Source organism: Amblyomma americanum, chromosome 7 (genome assembly GCF_052857255.1).
Source record: "Amblyomma americanum isolate KBUSLIRL-KWMA chromosome 7, ASM5285725v1, whole genome shotgun sequence".
Lineage (NCBI taxonomy): Eukaryota > Metazoa > Arthropoda > Arachnida > Ixodida > Ixodidae > Amblyomma > Amblyomma americanum.
Genome location: NC_135503.1, coordinates 60,057,647 through 60,067,077, shown reverse-complemented (window position 1 = coordinate 60,067,077; position 9,431 = coordinate 60,057,647).

Below are 9,431 nucleotides of genomic sequence, written 5' to 3'. Positions count from 1 at the left end.
GTATCGACCACCTGTTCCTTTACGCGGATACACATTTTGACGGCATCCTCACCTTCGTTTGTAAAAAAGCGAGCGTTCGCTCCATCTGTTGCTGTTATGAGTGGACTCGACAGTATGCTCCTTCTTCAACTTGGGACAAAGTCTCCTTGAGGCATGTGGGATAAAGTTTAAAAATGATAGTTCTATGCCAGAACTCATTGCAAAACCTATCTTGTAGTCCATCGCAGTCTCATAGGCTCTGCGAACGTTCGCGGCGTCATAGGGAAGGCGGTTAACATAAGACTGACATACTGTTCCTGTTCTTAGACGTGTAATTTCTTTGTGTTGCGGACATGCATTAACAAACACTTCTTTCAGCTTTTGCATGAAGAATACATCATTCACTATATATCTCCTCTATCTCCTTGATAAGCGGAAATCCTTCATTAAACACAGATGTCATGTGCAGCGGGTGCCTTCCGCCGGAGGCGATGGTTCACTCTATGTTAGGATCCTCGCAAGGAAATTGGATGAAACCTTGCTAGCAATGTCATAAGCAATGCATTGTGTGCGTTTACCTTAATTAAGACAGACGTGAAGTCCGCAAGAGACCGGCCACATCTGTAGTGGTGAGCACACCATCATCAGGTCATGGATGAACGCGCACACCCACTAACATATGGAAGATCATTAATTGTACACTAATTTCGAAGTGATGGGGGCAGAAAATTGCTTCGGGAATAGCTGTCCTTTTCGAAGGAATCTAACTCTGACCAACGGCAAGAAAGAGGAAATAAAAGTACATAGAAGGACATCTATGACAATGAAGCGTCTTTGTGGTCCGTTCTCTTGGAGAGATAAGCCCACTTTACCACGCATCTGAGTCTGAGTGCCCTGCCTGGAGCACCTTCCTTACGCATTTTGTTTAAGAGCTCTGAAATTGCCTAAAGTTTATTTCTTTAGAAGTTAGTGCATTGTGTTCCTGCTATTTATTAGTTACCTGCATCGCCCCGCAGGGCATTATAGCAGGGGGGTACAGACTTCATTTATAGGTATAAATCAATTATTGCAGTGCATGGAAAAATGCTTCGTTAGATGTAATACATACAATGCTCGATGGCAAACTGTTCCAGTCCCGAACAGTTCTAACAAAAAAAAAATAACGCAAGACGTCACCCTTGCAAGAAAATTCTCTGACCTTCAAGCAGTGGTCCAGTCGCTTTGATATATAATGAGGTGCCTGGATATATTGTTCGCGGTTTATGCCAGTTTTTGAATAAATCTCATGGAAAAATTTCATTCTGATGTACCTTCTACGGTCCTTCAACTCTTGCCAGTTAAGTTTTCGTTTGCTTTCCGTCATACTAACTTGCCAATTATAATTACCAAGAACAAATCTAACTGCCCTATTCTGAATTTTCTCTAATTTTCCTACACACTCAGATGTGTGTGGGTCCCAGCAAACACATCCATATTCAAGTATGGAGCCTACATAACTGAAATACAGCTGTGTTTTTAAGTTACTTTGTAAATGGCTAAAATTCCGCCGTAGAAAACCCAAACGTGACGCTGACTTATTCGCAATATAATTAATGTGCTTATTCCATCGTAAGTCCGATGTAAAAAAGACGCCTAGATATTTAAATGACTTGCTTATGTTGAGAGTAAAATCATTAATTCTATACCTTTACGGATGATTAACACGTTTTCTTGTGAAGGTGACGTGAACAGTTTTGTTTATTTTTAAGGACATGTCCCAACGTACACACCAGTCTGCCACAGTATCTAAATCAGTTTGCAGGATTTCTGAATCAGAAGTAGAATTTACTACTCTGTAAACAACACAATCATCGGCAAACATCCTGAATGAAGACTGTATGCCAACTGAAATATCATTAATATACAGCAAAAACAAAAGTGGTCCCAATACTAAGCCTTGGGGAACTCCCGACCTAACTGGTGCATACTGTGAAGAAATACCGTTCAGAACAACAGCCTGCCTTCGTAACGACCGATATTCTGCAATCCACGCAATTCCTTTACAATCCAGGTTATACGCTTTCAATTTGGAGAGACGAGGACTGTGCGCGACAACATCAAATGCTTTGCGGAAATCCAAGAAAACGCAGTCCACAATTTGTTGCTTATCGATTGCCGATGCCAAATTATGAACGAACTCTACCAGCTGCGTACTGCAGGAAAATCCACGCCTGAAACCATGTTGACTAGTGCATAGGAGATTGTGTTTGGTGAGATGGGCCATAACGAAACTATATATTACATGCTCCATAATTTTACAGGTTATGCTGGTTAAGGAAACGGGTGTGTAGTTCTGAACGGAGTTTCGCATACCACTCTTATGTATGGGCACGACACGCGCTACCTTCCAATCAGCAGGCAAGTCGGTTTCATTAAGAGACTTCTGGAACAGCCGGGTGAAATACAGACATAATCTATCCGCACAATTCCTTAAAATTGCGGCAGGAATATCATCAGGGCCACAAGCCTTAGCCTGATTCAAATCCTTCAATAATTTACGCATACCGTCAACACAAAAAGTAACTTCCGGCATGCAATCTATTTCAAGAGGTAATGCAAAACAGACAGAACGTGAACTAGGAGGCAAGAACACACATGAAATATAACGGCTAAACATTTCAACTTTAGCCTCATCATCATGGATGATTATCTCATCATTTTTCAGAGCAGGTACTGAGCTGTCATCCTTACCATTACGCTTCACATATCTCCAAACTTCTTTGGTGTCTCTGACAAATTTTTCTCCTAAATTCGAAAAATACAAGTCTTTAGCGATGTGAGACTTCTGTCTGAATTCATTTTTTATTGTTTTCAGCAAGGCCAAACACTCTGGCGATTTAGACAACTCGTATCTTCGATACATTCGTCGCTGTCTGCGAACAAGGGCACGTAACTCGGTGTTAAACCAGTGTTTATCGCGAGCTCTCTTACTTGATATAACGCTTGATGGAATAAAAGCTTCATGTAATTCGAACAATTTCTGTTTGAATGTATTCCATAGCTGTTCGATATTTAAGTTATCCGCGAGTTCATCAAAAGTTGGAAAGAACGAATCGAAAGCAGCACTAATCGCCTCGTAGTTGGCCCTGCTGTAGACATAAATCTTTCGCCTAGGTGGTTTTGCAACCTTCACATAGTGAACTAATAAATCTGCTAGAATAATATTGTGGTCGCTCAAACCACGCAACACTTGTACATTGCATACAACATCAGGCACGTTACACAGCAAGAGGTCGAGTACGTGACCAGTTCCGTCCGTTCGTGATGGCTCATGCACACACTGACAAAAGGTGTTGGAATCTAAAATGTCAAAAAAAGTTGAGTGTAAATTCGCTTGAGCTATATCTCTTGGTTCGTCAGCTGACCAGTCAATGTCCGGAAGGTTAAAGTCCCCCCCCCCCCCCCCCCTAAAACAAGGCATTCAGTGTTAATGGTTTCAAGAAAATGAGATAAGCCAACTAGCGGCTTTACAGAAGGACCAGGAGGCCTATAAAATAACCCAAGAACCATTGCTTTCCCGTTCGGCAGTCGTACTTTGCAAACTACCAATTCAGTTTCACTATCAGAGAATTCCATTTGAGCGCACGGGACACTTTTATGGACCAAAATAAACACTCCTCCGCCACGTGCACAACGGTTGCGACGAAAACACTCGTACGTGTCAGGAAATATTTCAGCGCTTGAGATGGTCGGATCGAGCCACGATTCTGTTCCCAAAACAAAGGTCGGTTGGACGGTACGAAGAAGAAAGTGAAAGTCATCAACTTTATTTTTTATACTGCGGCAATTGATTGACAAAATGCTGACTGGGCACATCGCAGAATGAACAGTGGTTTGTCATTGTTCCCGTACGGTGCCGGCTTCACTGTCCCATTGGAAACGCCTACTACCCAAATGAAGCGTATCATATTTCAGAACTGCTTTCACGCCTTTTTCGCCATTTTGTTTGGCATAATCCCATAATTTCTTTCTCTTATCACGGAGAGTACGGGACAACTATTCAGATATAGCAACATTAGATCCCTTGAGCTTGAATGCTTTTGCAAGCACAGCGTGGCGGTCTTTAAAGGAATTGAAGCGCACAATGATAGGCTGATTTTTTCCTTGGGAGAATTTACCCAGCCTATGAGCACGTTCAATAGACACGGAAGACAATTCCAGCTTCTCGGTGCACTGACTTATGATAAGCTCCTCAGACTTGGCTGCCGCCTCACTGTCATCAGAATCAGTTAAGCCGTAAAAAATCAAATTATTACGCCTTCCACGATTTTCGAAATCGTCTATTTTTGCAATCATGCTTGTCAGAACTTCATGATCTTTTCGTTGTTGATCTTCAACGTTGGCTAGAGCTGTTTCAATTGCGTCAATTTTTCCTAGCTTAGTTTCCAATACAACAAGCCGGGCTTTTACGTCAGTCAAGTCCGTGGTAAGCTGCGATAACTTGGAAAGAATTGTGGTTTGACCATTCAACAGCTCTTGAAATTGTTCAGCTGTTGCTGGGCCAGGGTTACTCTCAATATCCCCGCCAAAAAGCAACAAGATTAGCAGATAAAACGCTGGGCTACGAAAAACTGAAAAATGCCTCTTAACATACAGATGATTTGACAACACAAAACCGCGTGGCTTACAGGAAAAAGTAAGATAAAGCATTTTGGGTGGAACCGGCAAAATGTAGCGCGACGGTTTCAAAGGATGAAAAAGACCAACCTGCGTGAGCAGTAGAAAGCTTGTAAGGGTCACCGCCATCTCGCCGGTTCCACGCCCCCGGTTCCACACCTTGACATTAAAAAAAAAAACAGCCAGTTCTGCTTTTGACTTAGCACCGTGAGCATTCACTATAAAATACAGCTAAGTTCCTATGACAATGATCGTGTTTACAGGCTACTCCGGCGTGTTTACTACTGTTTGCCTGTGATGCATTTTGTCTTTATGAAATTGCTTTCCTTAATTATAACTCGAAAAAGGAGTCTGTGTGCTTCCTGTTTACTTTCACATCGTCAGTCACATTATATTTCTAGGTTATTAAAATCAGTTTTTCTTGCATGCCAAATTTTTCTTGAAATAACCTATTTCATGATTTAATGTTTTCTACAAATTTAAGCAAACATTTAACTGCACTGTTGCTTTCGACTGACTGCTGTATCTGCCAAATCAATTTGTTTCGCTGGAACGTTTCCTGTTTCCCCCTTGACATTATGTTCGAACACTGCAGATAAAAGATTATATATATCATTTTTTTTTCATTTCTCCCCAAGACCTCAGAGCGTATAGGGTACTTTGCGTGCGTTAAAATTGGCTCGTCAGGCCTAATTTTACGATAATAAATAGTATTGCCTTACATCCACATACCTGACTTTTACCAAAACGAATTTAGCTGGGCGAAGACAGCAAACACTCCCCTCGAATAATCGGCAAACGTTTATTTTTATACAGGTATCTACGGCGCTCTTCCGGACATTTTTGTTGGGGGGAAGGAATAATGGACAGAGACATAGGGTGCAATAAAGAAAAACGTCTATAATGTAATTAAAAAAGCTAACAATGCAACACAACATTTTTATCACAATGATGCACAAAGCAGTACGTAATGCAGATGTGAAAGATATATTTTCCTACAGGTTGAGCCTTTAATGAGTAACTGGTGCGTAAAATGGGAAATTTTCTTCCTCGCGTTATGAACATATCTTCATGAGCAGACAGACACTGCGAAAATTTTGCACATAAATGTTTTATTAATACATATTAGACGGTGCGTAATTATTTCTTTTTGCTACATTATTTTAGCGCACACTTGGACAAAAGTCGAGGGACCTATACAGTATTCATACAGTAAGTGCACCATGCACCTCGCAAACGTATCTCTGCGGAATCTTTTTTACCTCTTTCTTCGACACAGACGCAGCTATAAAGCACCATGCTTGCTGGAATATGGATACCACTGGGCTACCAAAGGAACGTTACTCTGCGGTGGAAGGAACAATAAACATCAGTACGAATGGTAACTGAAAACTAGTGTTCGAAGAAATAAAACACAGCTATTGTTTTCATCCATTGTTTCTGTTTCATGGTTTCTGTTGTTGAGATTTTTTTCAAGCGAGTGACAACAAATTGTCACGTCAATGTCGTTTCACGTTCTGACAAGAAATTGTCATTCACCGCATATTTTGAAGACAGATCTTGTCTAAAGGCCGCTATACATCTGCATGAGCTCTGCGCTTCGCTTCGCAGAGCCTTTGACATGCCTTCTACAGAAAAACAAGCAACCATGACATTTATACTTAGACGAGAATGTGAAGTCTGGTGATTCGTAATATTATTTTGCTTATTCGAATATTTGAATTATTGCGATCACGAAATTAGTTGATAAAAGGTAAATGATTGCCCATGACAGTTTGGAATAAGAAACTATTTCTTTTCGTTGGTATTTGCTAGACCTGATATCATCAGCAGCACTTTAAGCTAAAGTATGTATATTATATATTGTACAAGTTTCATACTTCGCTGAAAGAATCTTACATTCCGCATATATCGCCATATTCTAATGGCACCGTAACATTTCGCCGATCGGACTGAGCAAGGCAACTTTGATTAGCTTTCAAATTTTGTCGCACGGCCTTAATAGTCTTTTTCTCTTTCGACACACAAAATGAGTTAGGGTTTAGGCAAGCGCTTTCACACTAATCGCGTTAAGCTTTTCACTAACCATGACAGAGGTTATTTTCATTAAACGGAAGAAATAACGTACATGATTTACGTTTGGTCGTAATAAATATATGGTGCAGTAGACTGCCGCTTCCAGAATCCTGATTGGAATTGGTTTTTAGCGCACCTCAATGCCTTCTGGTCAATAAATGCCGCTATCCAGACAATCAGTTAGTTAATGCAAAATTTTTATTGTTATTATTGGTTTCCAGGCCTTGAAATTTATTTCGAAATGCTTATGGTCAAAATGAAAGCTATTATAAAAAGGTATCTGCTACCGAATGTGAACTAGCACCCGTGGAACCAGCTGTGCTCGCCTATCTATAGCTTCAGTGCCCAAGACCTAAGACATCTCAAAAGTGTACAGCATGCTGGAAGGCAGACCTCAGCGTATGAGGGTGCGTTTTCTCGCGAGACACAGTAAGAAAACGCCAATTACTCGACAAGCGCAAGAGACGGAAAAATGTCGAATTGCCCACAAAAAAATAATAATAATTTGCGCCTAAAAGTAGCGCTCATTGCATTTTTTACAGTTTGATGTGGAGCATATCGGAGAGATTGATTCAGCTGAATAACTAGAACTGTTGGAAGATGGCTATGTATGTAAAATTTCATATTGAATCTATATAAGGGAATACCAAAATATGCATGCACGAAGCCAATTTGTTGATTATGGGCGCATTCAAATGCGCGCTGACACAAATTTTAATTCAAGATCGAACGATCAGCAGGATCCTGATTAAAGTTTGCAGGACATTAAAAAAACAACTAATTATGTGCTTCTAAAGTTTTTGATAAATATTAAAAGCAGAGTGGAAATTGTGCTCAGTTCCAGCGATAGAAACTGGATATTACCGTAAAAATGCATAATTACCGACATTTAATAGCAACAATCTTCATGCTTTTCAGGATAATTAAACTGTGCCATAATCATTGCTTACTGTTTTAGATTCCATAATTTTCATGCTTTGGCGCCGAAGGAAAATTTCTGTAGAACAGAAAAACCACCTCAATCTTTGCAGCAACAAAATCCAGAGAGTAGTAAATCAAGAAGCACTCATCAGATATAGATACCAAGACTTAGCCTCGCAAGGCGACTTTCAGGATCCACATCAAGCCGCTTTGCTGCTGCGCATCTTTCGAGCCGTGGACATGTACCGTGCAGTGCACTGCGTGTCTTTCTTGCCTTGGTTATCACAGCAAGGAAAAACTTTTTTATGTTTATTAGATAAAGCGCAATTCCGTTAACAGAGAAGAGCCCACTTCTGTATCATTCACGGAAACTTTCTTTTATTCGAATCGGCAACTTAGTCATATGTAATATATATTATGAATAACAGAAGAAAAGCCTTCACGTTCCGGCGACGCGCTGAAATAACACTGACTGCTGCCCTGCATTGCAGCGTGGATGGAGTGGCAAAATGGTGGACGGCTGATTTTGAGCAAAACAATCTTATTTCAGCCAACAAAAACACCTCTTGAAATAACTGTTGGATAAGGTATTTTTTGGCGCACGTCGGCATCGCTTAATTTCGTAAAGGTGCATTGTAAACTCATAGCGGTAAGAATTACGCGCGATCGTTCGATCGCATGTGTCGTTATATACCATGGATCTTTCAATTATGAAGCTTTGAGCAAACATTCATCAAGGAAACTCGATAACCCATCACGTGTCTCATCTTTCTTTAGTGCCTCTAAAATGCGTTAAAAGCATGGAGAATAATTTGCCACAACATCTCATGCTTTGGTCAAATTTCGATGGCTGTCCAGAATTGCTCGAAACCGTAGGTAAAATCCGGCGACGCAGTGGAGTAAAAACTTAGATACTTCTTAAGTTGTAAGTTTACAAACGACGCAACTAGAAAGAAGACCAATATCGGTCTTATCATCAAAGAAAATTCGCCCACCATATTGATGCCTATTTCAGAGCTTTTTTGCTCTCTTGCAACTGCGAAAATAAGCGCCTGAACAGAAAAAAAAACCTTCATGTGCATTAATATTTTCTTAATCTACTCGCACTAATGAGCTGTGAACATTTAGCGATAACTAATATGCATGCTAATAACATCATTATGCTTTCAGCAAACTTTCGTTCAGTCGTGAGGAGCACTTCCTAACTTTGAAATGTCGGACTTTTTAAGACCTACAGTAGCGAGACTACAGATAAGCTCTACATGGCATTCGTTAAGCAAGAGCTTTTAATAGCTCTCACACGAGGCATTTGGTAAGAGCCAGGTTGAACGTGTTTTTCCGGTAATTTTGTGATACTTGTGACGTCACTAATGTTTTTTTCTTCAGATGCTTATTACCTCCAAAGCTCCGAATTCGTCGCGCACCAAGGCCTACGCCTCCATTAGGGCAGAAGCCTCGTCGCTATTCAGAACAGAGACATCCACGTGCTCCAGCACCAGCGCCTCTACCTCCTCTAGTTTGGACTATTCCGAAAGCAATCGCTTGTCCTTGTAAGGTAATTGTAATTATTAGGTATTCCATAAATAAGAGTTTCCGCCGAGGCGCATTAACAATTTATCGAATAAGCCATGTAACCATAATTAGTTAGACAATTTTATAAAACACGAGGAAAAGGTTCGGGCATTAGTACGAATGAAAGAAGAAATCAATGACACTCGATGAATGTTAACTGTAACTCTGATTCTTTTTTCGATCCCAGGTGTAAGGCACATCTTTTTAGAAAGAATATGCACTTCGAA